We start from the raw sequence: 21641 nt of genomic DNA, 5'->3' as shown, positions 1-21641 counted from the left end.
AGTCACGAACAGCGAAAAGAAAATCCGCCAGGACAATCAATATATATATACATATATCGTAGAGACATCTAGAAATTTCATCGAAATCTAGAAATCTAAAAACCTGGCCCGGATCGGCCCTTTGAAAGGGAAAAACCGCGGCGAAATCGAAGAAAGGGAATCCGCGGAAAGGTAACGGTAACGGCGAGCCGGTGGAAAGCCGGTTTGACATCGACCAGTTTCAACTTCGATGTAGCGGAGGGGAAAGCCTCCAAGGGAAAACTATATTCCTACGAATTTACTTATCCGTTCTTACCCTTTGCACACGCTGTTAACACATATCGACTATCTTTGCAAACAGAGCTGCACACGATATGTGTACATGTATATATCGATTCGAAGGAATCATCGAATGATCGAATGGTGGTAATACGTTTGGCTTAAACTCTGTTCGAGAGCGTGGGATTATCGAGCAAGCAAGGGAAGGAGGAGGGAGGAAGAGGGTGGGTTATTGAAGTATTGATCTTTGGAGATTGGGAAATTGCTATCCACGGATGCACACAAGCCGAAAATCAGGAAGCGATTTCTCTAGGCAGAAGCAAGTCTCCTTGTGGAACAAGGGTTATTGGATTCGATCGTTTTATTTTCCGTATATATATATATATATATATATAAAATCTGTTCGCGTTGTCGGTCGATTACGATCGTTTATTTTTAATTGAAAATCCATTACGTTACGTGTCCTTTTTCTTTTTTTTAATTCATTAACACAATTTTCGTGTTCAAGAAGAAAATCGATTCTCCCTCTTTCTGTTCAGAGATAGAGAGAGAAAGAGAAAAGCGATAAAATTTGACGTTTGCCCGGGCTGTTCGAACGAGATGGCTAGGTGTCGAGCACGTGTACGGAGCGGAGAATCCGCGCGACCTGCATTCCGCGTTTAGCATTCCTTCCTTGACATCTCGTCGCTCCTCCTCATCCCCCTCGTTTCTCACGGAGAACGCTCAAGGACGGGAGTGGGCGCGGAAGGCACACCCGAGCATGCTAATACACGGCCCTGATCACCGATCCACGCGATGACGTTGCTCGTTAAGCCGCTTCTAACGGGTGTCCGAAGAAAAATAAAACACCGATCAATAACCGAGCGGAGCAATGTAACGTAATGCAACGTTGCACGACAGTATTTCGCGCATATAGGGTCAATGAAATGTCAATGGGATCGCGCACGGGCGATGCGTTTTCTAAGCTGTTTATACCGGGTGTCCAGAAAAATAAAACGAATCCAATAACCGAATGGAGTAATGTAACATAATGAATTGTACGAATATTTCGCGTATATAGGGTCAACGAAATGTCAATGGGATCGTGCACGGGCGATGCGTTTTCTAAGCTGCTTATACCGGGTGTCCAGAAAAATAAACGAATAGAACCGTATGGAGTAATGTAATGGATTGTATATACGAATATTTCGCGTATATAGGGTCAATGAAATGTCAATGGGATCGCGCACGGGCGATGCGTCTTCTAAGCTGCTTATACCGGGTGTCCAGAAAAATAACCGAATAGAGTATGTAATGTAATGGATTGTATATACGAATATTTCGCGTATATAGGGTCAATGAAATGTCAATGGGATCGCGCATGGGCGATGCGTCTTCTAAGCTGTTTATACCGGGTGTTTAGAAAAATAAAATGAATTCAATAACCGAATGGAGTATGTAACGTAATGAATTGTATATACGAATATTTCGTGTATATAGGGTCAATGAAATGTCAATGGGATCGCGCACGAACGATGCGTGTTCTAAGCTGCTTATACCGGGTGTCCAGAAAAATAATCGAATGGAGTATGTAATGTAATGGGTTGTATGTACGAATATTTCAGATATATAGGGTCAATGAAATGTCAATGGGATCGCGCATGGACGATACATCTTCTAAGCTGTTTCTACCGGGTGTCTAGAAAAATAAAATGAATTCAATAACCGAATGGAGTAATGTAACGTAATGAATTGTACGAATATTTCGCGTATATAGGGTCAATGAAATGTCAATGGGATCGCGCACGAACGATGCGTGTTCTGAGCTGCTTATACCGGGTGTCCAGAAAAATAATCGAATGGAGTATGTAATGTAATGGGTTGTATGTACGAATATTTCAGATATATAGGGTCAATGAAATGTCAATGGGATCGCGCATGGACGATACATCTTCTAAGCTGTTTCTACCGGGTGTCTAGAAAAATAAAACGAATTCAATAACCGAATGGAGTAATGTAACGTAATGGATTGTAGGAGTATTTCGGATATATAGGGTCAACGGAATGTCAATGGGATCGCGCACGAACAATGCGTATTCTAAGCTGTTTCTACCGGATGTCCAGAAAAATAAAACGGATTCAATGACCGAGTGGACTATGTAATGCAATGTTGTACGAGTATTTCGCATATATAAGGTCAATAAAATGTTAATGGGATCGTGGACGAACGATCTTCTAAGGTGCATTTATCGGGTGTCCAGAAAAATAAAACGGATTCAATAATTGAATGGAGTATATAATGTTATACGAGTATTTTGGATCGAGATAGTCTTTCTCTTTTAGACACCCGTTAGACTAAAGTGCCAATGAGATGGCGCACGAACGATCTTGCGTCTTTTCGAGAGAAAAATATTATTTTTTCTTCGTTTCAGACGATCTTGAATTTGGAAAAAAAATAGCAAAGACTTTAAAATTCTAAGTGATACAATCTTGTCGAGTATTATTTGCAACTTAATGGCAATTGTACGAAAGAATATCCTCTGAAATATTCTCCTAATGAAACAATCCTACAAGATATATATATATATATACACATTAATAATTACAGTTCGCCGTTGTAATTTGTATTTAAATTGTCCAGATTATCACCCACGATCATAATGCCCTTTTTCGGATCAGAATTACACGCGGAGCACGTGTTTGGACTTTGCTAATTGTACGAAACCAAGTTCATTAGGCGGCGTTAATTAGAAAAATCGTGGAGGACAATGGGCGTAGAATGAATTGTGCACCGTCGCCTCGAAGGTCAAATGTGGGCGTGCAAGATGACGATGCCACAAGTGCATGGGATGACGAATTTATCCCATCCTGCTGCATGCAGCAACGCTTCGGCTCGTGCAATTTTCTAGTTACGTAGGCCTCCAAAAATACGTGCCTCTTACTCGTTATCTCGATAGAATTAATCTTCTTTCGTGAAATATTCCTTAACCCTTCTCGCTACCACCATGTTAATATTTACAATAATAATAATAATAATAATAATAATAATAATAATAATAATAAATAAAGAATAAATTTACAATCTAACTCTATAGAAAAAAATAGAAAAATTTATTCTGACACGAGATATCAATTTTGATCATACTGAATTGCTGAAAGGATTAAAGATTCTCCCAATACTTTTTTTAGTATCTTCTTAACTTGAGAAAAATAAGAAAAATCTTTCGATATACATGTATATATATATAGCTCGCAAAAATAACCAACTTATTTTCATCGCAAAGAAGAGATCTTTCAATTAGAGCTCCCTCCCCTCTTTAGTTGATACTAAAAAACATCTAAAAACATTTGCCAAAGAGCTCGGCCGAGTGAATTATTTTTCATGGATTTTTAGCGAATGCGCAAGGACATCGCATTGTCGTGATAATCGACGCGAAAATATTCAAGGCTCGTGGAACGCACGCAGTTCGACGTCACACTGTATTGGCCATTTTTCCATCCCATTTTTACCGCGCTTAATAACAACTTTAACCGCGGGATATTTTCAGCCAACTCCTCTCTCCAGATTATTATATCACGTCCGATAAATAAAAAATCATCGTCACAATCGGACGGTGCTTGGCGCAAAAAACAACAACAACGCGATTCTCATCGCTTTCCAACGAAATCGCCATATCAATCGCCATAACAATCAATTAAGAATTGTTTAAATAACAGCCGTTGCCAATAATTCTTGTTTCCTGGAGAAGAAGATCCTTTCTCTCTCTCTCTCCCTCTCCCTCTCTCTCTCTCTGCTTCTCATCTATAAACCACGATTTCTCTTCTAACGAAACCGCTCGATGGCAATTTCGAAGGTTTCTCGTTAATCGTTTCCTTATGAGCCTCGTTTTATTTCGGTTTGCAATCGCCAAGATTATTATTACACGAAGATTTCCACTCGAATTTGGGCTCGCTTCGTTTCATTTTTGCAAAATTACGATAAACGTTTGATCAGATGCAAGAAGATATTCGTAATCCTTGCATTTCCTCGCGCGCCAAAGATCAGGGTTAATTTACGAACGGAGGAAACAAAGGGAGGAACGAACTGCGCAACGAACGAAAGAATGGCGGTCACACAGTGATCAGATGGGTCATAGTCAGTCTTGGATCTAACGTTTCAAAGGAAATGAATCGAAGAATCCTGTCTCGATAAACACGCTTATTGGAAAGTTCAAGAATAAATCGTGAGGTAAAGTTCTATTTATATTTTTATTATACGAGCCCGAACAATTCGTTGTATATTAACATGTGAAATGAAATTTTCTTTCGATTCAATTCCATTAAATCGAATCGAATTCGCTTCGAACGGGAGTTGGAAATGAATTAATGGCTGGAACATACATACATACATGCAAAAGCGCAAAAGCGAAGACAGGGGATAAGAGAAAGGGGAGAAGAAGCTGGGAAGCATTAGAAGCATCACTGACCCAACACGTCACGCGTAAAGGCCAGCCGTGACGCGTGGAGATCGCGCGCAGATTAGGTCAAGGTTGCATACTTTACAACAGTTCGCAGTTTCCAGCGCGAGGGAAATAGGGAAATGGGGCAACGGTGACGAAAGCAACACGTTAATACCGACCGTGACGACAGCGAAAGGACATCGCGTCTGTCGCCGCTTTTGCAGCGCCTCTAACGACGCCTCCGCCAAACTTCTCGGACCCTGAAACTTTATAACCTCTTTACAACCGTCCGACATCTCACGTACACCGTCGTTTCATCGTGGCCGTTTAATCCGGCTTCAACTTTCCAAGATGTTCGAGCGCAACTAATTATTATTCGCAAAATAATTCATTTGTTGATAATTCAGAGATCTCCCAGGAATTTCTAATTAAAGAATTCGAAGTTCGTGTTGTTCCTGGTTGAATGGTTTATAATTATGGAACAACATAGGATAGGTTTTGGGAAAGGTTGGGTTAACGAGAAACTTGTCCACGAGGGAATAATGGCGGTGCAAGGGCTGATATCAATCGAGTCCAATACACTGTGTCTCAACCGGTCACGTGTAAAGGCCACTCGTGACGTGTGTCGGTAATCCCCAGACACGCGTCGTCTTCTTTCTAAAGGTTGTACATTTTACACCGTGTGAATTAATGCGCGCGTCGAACGAAAAAAAAAAAAAAGAAAAGAAACGACATGGAAACTACGTCACCTCTGGGGTGCACCTGTGACGAAAGTAAGGTAACGAAATGCCACGAGGAGGCCGAATAACCTACGATTCTATGGATTAACCTTTTACCTTCGATAAAAACAATTTGTATTTACGACTTTTATAAATTATTCACAACAATGCTTTATTATTGTTCGCAAGGGTATTTCATTAGCACAAGTTAACGATTTTCATAAGTTGTTGTTCAATTCGATTACGAGAGCGTCAGAAGGCAATGGAAGGAAATTCCTGACTGGAAGTTTCGCGTTAGAGCGAGCCAAGTCGAGTCGAGAAACAGGGCTGCTCGTCGATAAAGTCCGCGGTTCTCAACTCGAAGTCGGATGCCTTCGAATCGAATGCTCGAGGGAGAAGCGGACCGGGCGGGCGGCTGGATAACCGCAGGCGTGGCGGGAAGCTGAAAGGCGCGGAAATATGTCGATATCTGGTTATGACCCAGTTAACCCGGGAAAGTGGCGCGACGCCCAGACACACGGAGAACCCAGATCCATGGCGACTTCAAGAAGCTGGTAGGTCAAGAACCTTGCGAATCTTACTACGTCGTTTATCGATAAATTTGATTAAATAACTCGATCATTCTTACTTTCATGTTTCGATATTTACGATCATTTTCCATATATATATTTAATCTTTATTTTTCCCTCTCCTTCTTAAAATACAATTTTGAATTACATTCCTTCGAATTTTGAATCCCTAAATTCATCTCTATTCTTAACTTCTTTTGAATTTCGAGAAAAAGGATCGAATCATTTTGAATTTGAAAATGACATTTAATCGGCCTGCGATTAGTCAGATCGATTTCATCATTGATCGAAGAATTTGACGAATGAAATTTTATGGAACGTAACCCAATAATTGTGGACACTGTACGCAATTAAATCGAGATTCACGACCCTGACCCGACGTACACTCGGCATCCTCGTATCCTCGGGGAAAGCATTTCCACGCGATGCCCAGAATACAAGCTATCCACGTGACACACTAGACGCGAGCGCGCCGCTTTTTTTTCCAGTTGAAAGCGCGGCAATTTATTGCTTTTCGTCGAAACAAAAGACTTTTTACCTTTCGTTTTCACGGCGAACGACTTCGAACGAAAAACGAAATGAAATACAATTTTTACAGCCGCATAATGGCTCCGTGCAAAAACTATGCCTGCGGAAAGAATTAACTAGTATTCTATTTTTTTTTTTTTTTTACTTTAAAATTGAAAAACTTAACACAAAAATATAATAACCGATTAAACTTAAATTTTCTTTTAAATAACATTTCGTAGAGAGAATGGAATGAAAAAAATGAAACGAGCTTCTCCTTGATTGGAAAAAAAGAACAACTCGTTTCTCGGACAACATATATACCTACATATGGTTAAACAGTGTATCCGGATGCAAAGTATATACTTATTCCAGATTACAAATTAATATTTGCACGAGGTTATTACGTTACGAGAGGAAAACGATACAACAAGATAATCTCGATTCGATCAAGCCGATTCTAGAAATTATTATTAAATAAACGACCTCCCGCCAGATGTCTCTGCCAATCGAAACGTGTCAAAAATTCTTTCACACTCGACGCGAATGATAATTTCCTTTCTCTTGTCTCCCGTCGTTTTTGCAAATTAACAGAGGAAAAACGACGAGGACGAAGCTCGAAGCTACGGTGTTGAAAAAGGAAACAGTGTGGTGCGGAGCAACTGCACACGATGTGCATGCGCCGTATATAACTATAAGAGGATAGACCGTTCTGCTTGGCAACTCGAGAGGAGAGGAGAGGAGAGGAGAGGCCCGACCAAGCCAGTTAGACCGGCGGAAAAGGAGGAACGAGGTTGCAGATAGAAGAGAAGGTTGAGGTCTGAGTTCGAGGCCAGCTTCCTCACTTTCCCACACTCGCGGCTGCGTTACACGGTTTGCGTAATGCGCTGCAGCAGGCTCACCTACATTCCTCGTTTGGCGAGGTGTACGATAGGCAACGATTGCGCTCCATGGAAATTAACGAACCCGATACACGCTTCCGATCTTTCCACTTCTTCTGTTTTTTTTTTTTTTTTTTATCGTGTTCCCATATCTAAATTAAATTCTCGGTGAAAAACTCGTTTCACTTGCCACAGGTTTTTGCCTGCAATGGAAATTTCCTTCCACGATTATTGTACGTATTGGCCTCGACCGTTAAACAGACTATTTGACCGAATGATTCGACGAAAGGTCGAGAAATCAATTATTCCTCGAAAAAGTCGCTACTTTAAAAGCCGCTTTAAAATCCACTTTTTTTTTTTTTTTTCCGTCTAGTATTTTTATCCCACAGGTTGGTAAATATACGAAGGATCGTGAGTGAAGAAAATCACGTATGGAAAAAAATAAGAGAGAGAGACCTTCTTCCCCGTGTACAAAGTCGCGCGTACAGAAATAAACATTGCGCGCGCCATTTTGCGCCATTGTGCGCGCGGGCGCGTGAGAAAACGGCCAGGCTGAATTCAGCGGATTCCAAAGATTCGCACGATAACTGTCGTTAGCCCCGTGATACCCGCAGCGAAGAGAGAATCGGCTCCGACTATTTTCTTGGCAGAGCGGAGAGCGCATTCCTACGTGCTCGTGTGAAAATCCGCCGTTTCTCTCTCTCTCTCTCTCTCTCTTTGCACGATCGTTCCGCTTGCAACCGAGAAAAACGAGATCGAATCGTCTGAAGTCGGCGGATTCTAAGGGTAATCACACCTGAAAACGTGTTTCTGCGATGATATAAAACGAGCCCCCCCTCCCCTCTCTTTCTCTCTCTCGTAAGATAACACGCTCCTCGGATTTCTGCCTCTAAGCTAAAATGTCTATTTCTATTTTTTCCCCTTTTTTCTTCTTCTTCTTCTTCTTGTGAAACTAGAATAGGTAGATAGATAGATAGAAAATGTCTGTCAGATATGAATTTTTTTTTGAAAAAAAATTTTTCCTCGAATCGATTGGAAGGATGATCGGATCCTTTTCCTCTAATTCTCTCTATTGTTCGATAGAATGATTATTAGACCGGTGTTGAATAATCCGTTCCATGGTAATGGAAGCTCGTGTTGTATCGTCGCGTAATGAGTCATCGGGTATATTATATAAACGTCAGAATTGTGTCCGCGAATCTTTGGACGAATCCTGTTGGCCAACGGTCAATGTCAGGAAGTGTCGGTGTTCGAGTGAAGAGAACAACGCCGAGGACAATGCTCCACTTCAAGGATATCTACTCTCTTCAACTCACCGAGACGGAGGAACAAAGAGAGAAATAATTTCTGACGGTTTCTGGTCGAAATAGAATACAGTAAAGGAGTCGAATTTTTTTCCTCGCTCCCTCCTTTACGATACAAATGGATATAAAATTGCGCGCAACTCGTGGTATAACAATCATCTCTTGGAATTAGATCACTTTTTCAAGGTCAACGTCACGTACACTTCCATCCATCAGAAAAAAAAAAAAATATACGTAACGGATATACGCCCCGCGTAACGTTACTATATCTAGTGGAAAAAATGAAAAATTTAGATTCTTCTAGTAATTTTCTCTCCATTGCATTCAAATCGAGAGAATGATAATTTCTGATCTTCTCTGATGGAGGGAGAGAGAGAGAGAGAGAGAGAGAGAGAGAGAGAGAGAGAGAGAGAGAGAGAGAGAGAGAGAGAGAGATAAAAGTAGACAGTCAAGCAGAGAAACAATGTAACAATGTTACGCGTTAATTCTTCGTTTTTCTGCACGAATACGTAATTGTAAACTCTCAGGGATGATGTTCTTGGTGTAAGGCAAAGAAAAACACAATAAGATGCTCCTGTACCGCGGTTAAGAGCCACTATTTGCCGTTACACACAGCTATTTGTACGCGACAGAAAACTGTTTCGCGAGAATGGGTCTCGAGACTACTTTAAACCATTTTCCTTTCATAACTGATGTGGTGTCTTCTACGTGGTGAGTGCCATTCAAGTTAGCTTCAACCGTCTCCGAGAATTACTACCATCGTTCAAAAAACGCTAAACTCTCGTTCTAACTTTCAACTTTTGAAGTTTCGTGCTGGAGTGTATCCAGTGTATCGCGTAGTTAAGATTTTTGTTCGTTCGAATTTTTTAGAACGAGTCCAACGGTCGAAGCGAGCCAAGAGAGCACGAACAAAGCATCGTGTATAGTGTCGTCCGCGAACAACGGCGCATCGACACCAGCGCAGGCGTGTTCGAGGAGGCGTGTTCTGTTGTGACCGTGGATTTCGCAGAGAAGCGAATTCGCGATGGTGAATGTCAGATGACGAGTAGCGATCACGTAGCTAGAGGAAAAAAAGGAGACGGAAGTGCTCAAGGACCACGGTGATCGTCGAGCAGTTCCCGCATCGTCGATCATGATGGGAGTGCTCGGTCTCGACAACAGTGTATTCAAGCCAGCCAAGCGACTGTAAATCGATTTCGTAACCCGCTTTTCGAATTTCCTTCTTTCCTACCACTTTCGTAACGATACTGTACAGCGATTTCATAACTTGGCTCATTGTCGAAACTGCGGGTTTGTAGCAAGCGTTTCTCCATCCGACCGACTATTTCACTAGGTGCCCAGCTAAGGCCACTACCAATAATCATTTCATTTTCTACGAGTTATAATAGAACGCAATGGGCTCATATTCGTTTCTTTTCTTTTTTTTTTTTTTTAACCACGCAACAAATGGTTACACCAAATACGATGCCAAAATATAAAAGGAAAACTTGTTGCCGATTCAATATATTTATTATCAGCTGATTATATTTTTACACATATAATATTATGCAATATGCATGTTCATAAGGTTTGTTAATCACAGTGATTGCAGAAGAATGGAATTCCTTCATTAGCATACTGATTTATTTGTCATCGGTGCATTCTTTAGCCACACTTCCTCGTTTCGTTATTCTTTGTTTAATAAATGTGAGTATTTATTTACGTGTTAATTTATGACGGAATTTGTTAGAACGGAATATTCGTATTTTAAAATGTTTTTCTCTTCTATACATTTTTAAATAATGAGACGTTAAATATTGACAATCATAAATCTAATACATTCTTTCCGAAATCTGGTTATTTTTCTTTTGATATAAATATTTTTTCGTTTTAGAAAAGAAAAAAAAGAAAAAAAATTCGAAAAATCGCCGTTTATTCGATCGAAATTGATTATAAATTCTTCCATTTCCATTATAGAAATAGTGGAAAATCATGATTACTCGATGGAAAATATTTTTTGTCGACTAAAGGTTGGCATTAACATACTTTCCAAGTTTTATGTCAGTCGAGAGGAAAAGTACGCCTTTTATAGATTCTCAGACAATGCGTTGATCGGTTCTTTCATTTCCTTTCTTCGATTTCCATCACGGAAAAGTAAAATTGTTTCTGTTAACTTTATATTTTTGTTACATTCCTTTGAGTTATGATGTATGTTTGTTTTCTCGACTTGCTTGAAATACTTTTTTTCAGAAATCCTAATTTTAGTCCATTTTCTAATTGTGAAACTAACTATTGGTAAAATTAATTAAAATGTTAAAGTTAAATTATTAATTAAAAAAATGATTAGATACTATTTAAAATTTACTATTTAACTATTTTACTATTTAAAATTTATTACTTAAAAATTTTATTTTAATCAAATGAATAATATATATTTATATTTAATATAGTACAGCTTTAATTATTTAATATGTATCTTAATAATCTTATTCTATATTTAATTAAATTTTAACTTATAATACAAAAAAAAATTGTTCTATTATTCTAATTAAAATAGAAATGTAAAAATTATTGTTTACTAGTTATATATATTTCTCAATGAAACATTTTATCAATCAAATTTTATATTTCATTTTTATATTAGCAATTTCTTGTAATTTTATATCAATTTTAAAATTTATCAAATTTCCTAATATATTTTTAATATAATATCATTTTATTCTCAGTTTTTTATCTTCTCAATATATTCAGTGAATATTTGGTAGAATAAGTGTACCAATGTGCATATATTTCAACCGTACACTATATTAGATTACTATTTACTGTTTACACAGTACTATGTATCACTTAAAGCTATTATCTTCATAATAGCAGACTACGTTATCAAAATATTGGAATATTAAATAACAGTGTCATGTTAGATATTGAAATAAGCATTATAACGATAAGAATATTAGACAACGTCAACATTAACAGCAATGGCATAAAAAACTATCTATCTAACATTAATATTATATTGTTTAAAAGTTTATATATGTTTGTAGTATATCTAATATTGATCATAATTTAAGTATATTTGATATTACAATTCACAATAAAATAACAGAATAATAAATATTAATTATTTAATTGTGAATGTTATATATTATGTTCATTATGTTTCGTTACAATGACTAATATTGCTTACTATATTTAATCTGAATTAAATGTCAATTTAATAATCTATTTTAGACAAATTATTATATGTATTATATGTATTATATGTAAAATTATACTATAATTTATATAACTATATGTATACAACAATTATATTAAATGCATATATAATCATACATGTCATTTTTAACCTAATCAATTGCCTAATACAAAATTAAATAATAAATTAAATATAAAATAAAGTCAAAAAATTATAACTGAGCATACATATATTTCAAATTTTTTACTATGCACCATTAAGATTTTCCAAGAAAAGTAATAAAAAAAAAAAACGTTTTCACTTATCTTTAGATATATAGAGATTAGATACATACAATTTTACTTGTTTAAAAATCGATTTTCTATAGCTTGGCAACTATACACTTATAAATTGCCGCTGAATCCGCGAAAGGGGACTAACACGGACAGTAAAAACTGGTCGAACGAGTGCGCCAAGTAAACGTCATTCCTTCCTAGCGTTCTCGTGTCCTCGTAAACCGAGGACGCCTCTTCCCGGTTTTAACCGTCTAACGTTCCATCTTTTTAACGTTAGAAATTGAAATCGAATTGAATTCCGTTTAGAAAGCGCTAGTTTAATAAATGAAAGTAAATTTTACAAAAAAAATATAATACGCCATCGTTCGATTAACGTTTTTAAAACGTTTCAAATCTAAATTTATAATTGTGAAATAATTATAAAGAATAATTAAAAAAACAAAAAAAAAATAATAATAATTAATCAAAGTAATTTATAATACGATAATAAACTAAAATTATTTTTTCAATCGTTTCTTTGTTCATTATTTGTTATATCAACTTGTTAAAATAATAGTGCTTTTGTAACTATGTGTAATATAGCGCACGTTAATTTGCATAGGTTAGAAAATTTCATATCAGAGGCATGGATATATCGAGGTTAATGATCTTCGCTAAATACTGTATGCAAATTAATTACACGAATATCCTACCTCGTTTCGTTGTAGAATATTGTTGACAGATGATTAATGAACACTCGCAACAGGCTGTCGTTAATTGTTCAAGACTTTTTCGCACTTTTTGCAGAATATAAGCCACCAGTCGATTTTTCAACGACCGCCAAATGAAACTGTGGCGCCATCTATCGATCAAATTGGGAATACGAGTGATTCTGCCTGGTCTGGTAGATGGCGTCACACGGTCAACTTTGTTGAAGCGCGATTTTATAAAACTTTATCAATAATTTTTCTCTTCGATCAAAATCGTTCGTAAATAACTGGATACGATAAACGAAATACGTACTAAAAAATACGTCATGCCTGTTCAATACAATTACGATCTTTAAGAAAATAACGCGCTTCTTACTATTTTTTTAAGTTTAAAAAAATAATCCTTACACGTACCTATTATTAAAGAAACGAAAAGAGAATTATTTGCATCGAAAGTGGCGTAAAAAAAAAAAAAAAAGAAACAAAAAATATAATAATCCCAGAAGCCGTCGCCAATTAAATAACAGAAAAATTCTCTCCAATCAAATATTTATTCCCATCATAAATAAAATCCATCTTTCCTTCGCTCAATTTTCTTTTCTTCCAGTTTCTCATTCCTATACATTCTCTTCTCTTCTTTTCACTCGATTGATATTAAAAAAAAAAAAAAAAAGAAAAAGAAAAAAAAATGGAGGAAAAAACTTGTTAACTCGAAGAAACATCGTATACGTGGACGAGATCGAAATTACAGCCTGATGAAAATTGCAAACTACATACGGACGGTTTGTAATCGGTTACCTGGGCACAGAGTTGCGAGCACGAGGTACCCTTATCTGACCGTGATAACACGGATCACGATAAGGTAAAGTAAAGTACGTCCTGGCGCCCGCACCTCGAACCAGCCCGATATCATGCGACCTAAATTCGCAAACCTCGAGTTGGTCATCGACTTCCACTGTCCAACGAACACCTGTTTCCACTATTGTTCGTGAATCGGATACAATAAATTTGAACGTATCAATAAATAATCAGAAATAATAGTAGGAAGAAAACTGAAGTAAAATCAATCTGGTTTTTTTTTTTTTTTAAGACACGTAGGCCATTGGAAATTTATCCGCATGTTAATTTCGATACGATTAAAATTCAGATGAATTGTTTCTTGGACGATACGAGTTTGCAATCAGCTATTATCGCATTTCCGGAAACAGAGGACTTTGTTTTCGCGAAATTGTGTAAAGAAATAAATCGATGTGGCGAAAATACACCGAAATATACGTGAGATCGTTTAATTTTCTAGAAATCGATCGATAATTACGCCAATTTGAGAAATTTATTATTATGCTTCAAAATCTTGAGAAATTTCTCAAAATTCTTTTAATTCTCTCGATTGAAAAATTCGAAGAAAATCTAATGGTGGAAACAAATAATTTATAACTTTGTAAAAATAACGAGGAAATAAAAATTCTATTTTTTTTTTTTTTTTTTAAAGAAAACTGAATTTTAATCTAATTTCAAATTTCGGATAACAAATTATTTCGATTCGTGCTTATGATAAATTTTAATTTATTGAGAGTACAATTTTTGATTTTCTTTTTTTTTTTTTAAACTTACGATCGAGATAAAAATCATCGTTGTCGCGATTATCTCGTGAAATTTTCCATTTAATTTTTAACCGGCCGGTTTATTTATCAATCGAGCAAGATAAATAAAAAAAATCGCGCGCATTAAACGGTGAATCATCGTGAAAATTCGAAACAGAGCTCGATTGGACACAGGCTGATGTGGGTCAGGCATGGCCCGAACAGATGATATGCCGATAGCGTTTCTGATAAGCGAAGCGACTGACTGATTACGCACCGACGACCTACATCAACGCCACATACACGTCTTTTTGCTTTTTTTCAACGATAACTTCGCTTTTTTTGCAAATCCCCCGTATTTTTCTCAACCACTAGAGATAACAAGACTATATATATATGTACGATTCTCACTTTTCTCTTCTTTGATAAATTCGACCATTATTTGTATCATTAATATAATTAAACGGGTTTAAAAAAAAAAAGAAAAAAAAAGAAAACGTTAGAAGTTTATGAAAAGTAGACAAATATTATTTTAAGATGAGAATAAGACAGAGGATTATTTTGGAAAAATTACATTTTCTAGAAATTGAAATTCCTCTTGAAACAATTTCTAATTAGTTTGCCTATTCTACTGTAAAAAAAAGAAGAGCAAATAACAGCAGCAATGTTATCCATCCATTAAAATCTTCCTTTCTAGAATTTCCTAAGAATAATTCAGATTAATTCAAACCCGAAAATACGATTCCTCCTCGCGAAATTTCTATTTCAAATCTTCTCGATATATCTTTTCCTCTTAAAACGGAAATCTTCTTCTTCTTTTTAGATAGAAAAGAAAGAAAAAAGAGCGAAACGAAAGGAGAAAAGAGGTGCACATCGTGGCGTGTAATACATACAGATTCGAGGTTACGTAAGAGAGCCGCAAGAAGAATAAAAATACACGGATGGAAAGGTGGAGGAGGAGGAGGAGGCGAGGAGAGAAAGCGGAGGGCGCTGTGTTTGCCGTAGCGTAGAGAGAAGAGTCGCCTCCTCCGGCTGTCTCGCTGATAAACGGCTGATAAGTGAACCGCTGGTAAATATAGAACGTCCCGATGCTCTCTGCTCGGCCACGTATCGACGAGATGTCTGCGCGCCGGTGTGCGGATATGTCAACGATACGTGGTGGCTCTCTCCTACGTGCCATCCATCAACCGATTCAAATTACGCTCCGTTTAACCGATTCAATCTATCGATTTATCCGAAACGAAGATTTCGTGTTCCTCGGCGTATAAATTTTTAAAATCAATCCTTTTCGACTCGTTGAAGAACGAAATGTTCATTAATTTAAATAGTAACGATTAATCGATTAATTTTCTTGGATCAAAGAAAAATGGTAAATTTTGTCATTACTCGTTAAGCAATTTTTCAATATATAAATTGTTAAAATTAATCTTCAAGTTTTTCGACTCGTTGAAGAACGAAATGTTCATTAATTTAAATAGTAACGATTAATCGATTAATTTTCTTGGATCAAAGAAAAATGGTAAATTTTGTCATTACTCGTTAAGCAATTTTCCAATATATAAATTGTTAAAATTAATCTTCAAGTTTTTCGACTCGTTGAAGAACGAAATGTTCATTAATTTAAATAGTAACGATTAATCGATTAATTTTCTTGGATCAAAGAAAAATGGTAAATTTTGTCATTACTCGTTAAGCAATTTTCCAATATATAAATTGTTAAAATTAATCTTCAAGTTTTTCGACTCGTTGAAGAACGAAATGTTCATTAATTTAAATAGTAACGATTAATCGATTAATTTTCTTGGATCAAAGAAAAATGGTAAATTTTGTCATTACTCGTTAAGCAATTTTCCAATATATAAATTGTTAAAATTAATCTTCAAGTTTTTCGACTCGTTGAAGAACGAAATGTTCATTAATTTAAATAGTAACGATTAATCGATTAATTTTCTTGGATCAAAGAAAAATGGTAAATTTTGTCATTACTCGTTAAGCAATTTTCCAATATATAAATTGTTAAAATTAATCTTCAAGTTTTTCGACTCGTTGAAGGACGAAATGTTCATTAATTTAAATAGTAACGATTAATCGATTAATTTTCTTGGATCAAAGAAAAATGGTAAATTTTGTCATTACTCGTTAAGCAATTTTTCAATATATAAATTGTTAAAATTAATCTTCAAGTTTTTCGACTCGTTGAAGGACGAAATGTTCATTAATTTAAATAGTAACGATTAATCGATTAATTTTCTTGGATCAAAGAAAAATGGTAAATTTTGTCATTACTCGTTAAGCAATTTTCCAATATATAAATTGTTAAAATTAATCTTCAAGTTTTTCGACTCGTTGAAGGACGAAATGTTCATTAATTTAGATAGCAACGATCGATTAATTTTCTTGGATCAAAGAAATCAAGATAGATAAATTCAGAGGGTAAATTTTGTCATTCTTCTTCGTTAAGTATAATGACGATTATATTATTTTGCAATTGGACAATTCTCGTTGTCGGGCAAGTAAGTTGGTATGGATGGAAATATGATTTCTACGTAAATAGATAAGAGATGGAAGCGTAAAGGCGGAGGTTGAATATTATATACTTGTGTATACTTCCATTTGCGTGGTCCCTGGCTTTCGCGAACAGCGTGACTTCCGGTTCTCTAAACCGGAGGCGGATACGAACCGGAAACACCGACGGAAGGTCGCCGGAAGTGTCGGCGAAGGACATTGTGCAACTGCTCTCAAGATTGCGATTTTTATCCAACCGGGCTGGAGGAAAAAGAGAAAAGTCGCACTCTCCTTTTTTCTCGGTCGGTAACCTAACAGCGTACATGAAAACGAATCCACTACCATTTACTTCGTTAAAAGCTGCGATCCAATATAAAAAAAAAAAAACTCAAAGCTCACATAAAATTCTTCCCGTCTCGATTTTTCGAAGCGACGAAGTTAAAAACAGGAACAGGATCCGCGAAAGATTTCCTACTACGCGGAGGAACGTTCAACTCGAGTGAAACAACGCGGGCAGCGTTGCCACGCGTACCCTGCGAATTATTTCCAACTTAAAACCCCATCACCCGGTCGAGAAGAAGACCCGCGAAACGGTCTTGAGGAACCCATCAAAGGTTCCGAGCAAAAAGAAGAGAGAGAAACGATCTAACCTAAGCAAGGGGCGTCATAAAGAAGATCGGCCATACAAGAGAGATAAACAACGCGAAATAACCGGATACCAGACCTTTCCGCGCAAAAAACGGCTCACGGTTCACCGATGGAAAATTAAATGGCTGGCCGCGCGTGTACGTGTGCGCGCGCACGTGTGCGTGTCGACGGTGCGCGAGACGGAATAACAATTATATGGGCCAGTACAACCGAGCGCGTGGGAGGAACCGTGGCAGTCCGACATATTGTCATTAACCTCGTCCCATCAGCGCTGTTTCACGCTCACGGAGCCGAGCGCGTGCACACGCGAACAGGGACCGGAGCAGCAGGCGCGAGTGCATTTACGTAACTGTTGCGCTAAACTGTCGTGTCGTATGAATCGATATCACGCGACCGTCACCGTTGATCAACGCCTCTCAGGTATCGAAGGCTTGCGAGACCTCGAGGCGAAAACTAAGTCTCGAGGAGAAGAGAGTTTGGATATTATTTTAATATACGGGAACGAATGGTAACGATCATCCTTCCCCAGTTAATTTCGGATCGTTTATGAAGGAAATATTTTTTTTCTTTAATTGGATATATGTAACGATAGGAGTGAAAGAAGAACTGATTATTTTATACAGAGAGAATTATTATATTAAACGGCTTGGCCATGGTCAACGATCGTCTCTCCGAATTATTGTAATTTATGACTAGCCGTTCGTTCGATCGATCAACAACGTAGATACAAATATCTGTCGCGATGGGATATCGTCAACGTCGATTCCTGAATTAACAGTAAACTCAAGGTATCAAGGATCGTAATCCTTTTATCGCTTTACACCACATAGAATGGCATTTATTAATTGGCTATAGATTATAGATACCCAAATACCTCGAGCCAATTAGCGAGAGAATCTGGAATATCCGCTCGGATTAAAACACGTATATACGTATATCCCATAATACTAATTAAGCCTTAGAGGCAGCGTGGCCGTTAAAACGAATGACTATTGCGCAGAAGAAGCGAAATGACGAAGTCGGTTCCAAGAACAGATGGAGGGAGGGGGATGGGGACAGAAGGAGGAGAAGTCACGAAAGTGAATCGCGTTCAGTTCAACGCGGAGGCACCCGTCTCGCTTTACTTTCTCGACCGTCTTTTACATCATCGTTTCGTAACTTCGCTTTTGCCCGCATGGCGCGACGATCTCCAAAAAAGAAAAAGAAAGAGAAACGACCGAGCAGAACTCTCCCCTCTCCCCCTTGAAACAAGAAAAAGAAAAGAGCGAAAGGCAGCATCGATTTCCCCGAGTCGTCGATCCCCGACATCTCCAAAGAACGCGCAAGCTCTAAATAACGCGCAGTATATACACGTTGCTCTATCTGGTAGTATTAACCTCGCCTGCACCTCGTGCGTGCGTGTGTACGCGCGCGTGTGTGTGTGCACGGCCGTCATACACACAGCGCGGCATACACGTGCTGCCGCCCGTTTCCATCTCTACATATATATATATATATGTATATACGTATACAGCACAGCGGAGATCGAGATCTGTGCGTGTCGCTCACGCGAACCGTGTGCACCGTGCCGCAACACGCACACCACGTTCGTGCATCGCCACTCAAGGCCGTATCTGCATCCTGCTGTAATTCACACACAGCGCTACCCGCTATTAGCCGCGCTGGAAAATCCAACCGTGGGTTCTCAGACGCGTTTCGAGACCGTGGAAAAGAGGAAAAATAATAAAAGAGGTGGCGAAAGAGAGTCTCTTTTTTTTTTTTCTTTTTCTTCTTTTAAGAATCGCGTACCGTTGCCTTACATTTGGCCGTGGATTCGAAGGGAAATCGTTCCAATCGTTTCGCAATCGTCTTTTGTCGTCATCCATCGTCGAAGGATATGTATATATGTATTGCGAAAAAAATAGTTTGGGAGAAGTTTTGCGCGCTATATACTTATCTGTCCATTGTTTAAACGGCGAACGATGCGGGTTCGATCCAATACCAATACCAGCGCGAAATACCCATATCGCGGCGAATACACACGGCTCAGAAGAGTTCCGATAATGGCCACTGTGTTTCATAATCAATGTCACAGCCCACATAGACGCGTTTAAATAGAACTGGTCATAGATAATGCTAATAGATACCGGCGCGTTGAAAATTAGTACGGAATACCATTAAAGCTCTGTTCTCTCGAGTCAAGTTCACACGCTTCACGGCCCGTTTCACGGCGTAGAATTAAATATCCCTAGAAAATTATTTTCCCCGAAAAAAGAGACTTCGTGTTGAACTGGTTCTTGCATTTTTTTTTTTCTTTCTTTTTTCCTTTTACGCGAGAATTTCATTCGTTCAAGGATCTTGATGGAAGATCCTTGTTAGACTTTTATATTGTCGCGATTAATCTAGGGACTTTTTTCTTTCTTTCTTTCTCTCTATCTTCACGTATCTTAAATTACACCCTGATAAATCCCTTTTTTAATAAAAATACGATTCTTATTCTGGAAATAGAATAGAAAAAAAAATATGTATAGGAAGAGAGAGAGAGAGAAAAAAAGTCCCTAGACTATCCCTTATCTAAGGAAACCTTTTTATAATTCATTCACTCTCGTATCTCTTATCTCACAATTTATAAATCCTTTCGCGAAGGATTATAAAAGGATGGGAATTACACTCTTTATCGTAGTGAAAAAGTACGATTCAATGGGATATTTCGAAAAGAAAGAAAGAAAGAGAAGGAGCAAAACGAGAAAAAAAAAAACAAAAAAAAACAAAAAAACGGAAGTTTTAAGTGGAAAGTCGAGTTCCACCGATAACGGCCGATTATCAGAGGCATAATTTATCAATGAAATGAGCTGGCGTGCGGCTAATTAACGAAGAACGAAAGCAAAAGGATGAATCAGTTCGGCGAGGCGAGCATCTCGCCGCGAAAAAAAAAAAAAAAAAAAAAAAAAAAATTCAAGCGTTTCTCGCGACCGACCAGGAAAAGTTTATTACGGTGGCGATAAATCGATAATTTGGATTAATAAAACCTAGGAGGCTAGGGGGCACACGTAACCCTAGCCAGGAGAAACAAAGGAGAAAAAGTTTCGCCCTGCACAAGGGGCAAATTAGCGCATATCGCTGGGCAGGGAAATGTAACATTCGTCTCTATTTTTATCTCGCTTCGAGACACAATGCCACTCTCGTTACCCGCTGGGGATCAGCTGGTTTCCTCCTGTTAAAAACTATATTTATCTCATCGTTTCGTCTCGTTCGGAACAAAATGTCTGGAAATTGTAATCGTGTATATGGACGTGAAATTTAATCGTGATTTTTACATCGAGAAATCGGTCTCGATTTTAGAGAAAATTTTAGAGATTCAATCAACTCGACTTTGTCTCGAAAAATATTTAAATCGAAAGAGAGAGAGAACTGTTTCGAACTGTATCTTTGTCGCGGTTTATCGGGAGTATCATTATTGAAAATGATCTTCATCAACGTTAATAATAACATCCCTTTGCGCCCCATCCTATTTATCTGATCGAGAGAGATTCTTCGTTCGCTCAGTCGAATCTTCCTGACAAATTCCCCGCGTCTATCAATCTCTTTGTTCCCTTTCCTTAATATCTTTTTAATCAAACACCCTCGCCCATTATCCTCGAATTACGATTCGTAACATTTAACGCTTAAACTTATACATTGTATCGTCACGAAATTGATCACGAAACAATTAAAAAATAATTTCTCATAAAACGACTTTTACCACGAATCGAATCCTATCGATCGTCGTTTTCTCTAAACTTGATGGAAAGCAAACAAATTTGAAAAAAAGGAAAAAAAATTTGCTCGACAAACCCCTACGTCCCTCCCCCTCCCCCTTCAGTCAAGAGCACGAAGCGGGCCCGAGCGGCCAACAACGCGGACACAACGCGAGAACGGTGCAGTATGGCAGTAGTGCGAGCAATCACTTGAATTGACGGAAGTGGACGCGAGAGACACAACGGTCGCGGCGCGAGGAGGAGCGAGGGGGAAGGCTGCGTGAGAGAAGAACGTGGCCGGTGACGTCACGTCCGGCCGCTCATCCAAGTTTCACTCTCTTTTTCTCGCAGGAAGAAACGCGAACGACGCGCGGTGAATTCCTCATCGTACCTCCCC

At 37.9% G+C, this 21641-nt stretch overlaps 1 protein-coding gene across 1 annotated transcript in view; it reads right to left on the bottom strand.

Annotated features, from left to right (window-relative positions):
* Positions 1 to 21641, bottom strand: part of Ecr (ecdysone receptor) — a 129115-nt gene that overhangs the window by 46150 nt on the left and 61324 nt on the right. The window lies entirely within an intron of this gene.

This window comes from Apis florea, unplaced genomic scaffold, assembly GCF_048593485.1.
Source record: "Apis florea isolate Af1SG1 unplaced genomic scaffold, ASM4859348v1 contig_2492_pilon, whole genome shotgun sequence".
In the NCBI taxonomy this organism is placed as follows: Eukaryota; Metazoa; Arthropoda; class Insecta; order Hymenoptera; family Apidae; genus Apis; species Apis florea.
This window is presented reverse-complemented; position numbering and strand designations above follow the sequence as displayed.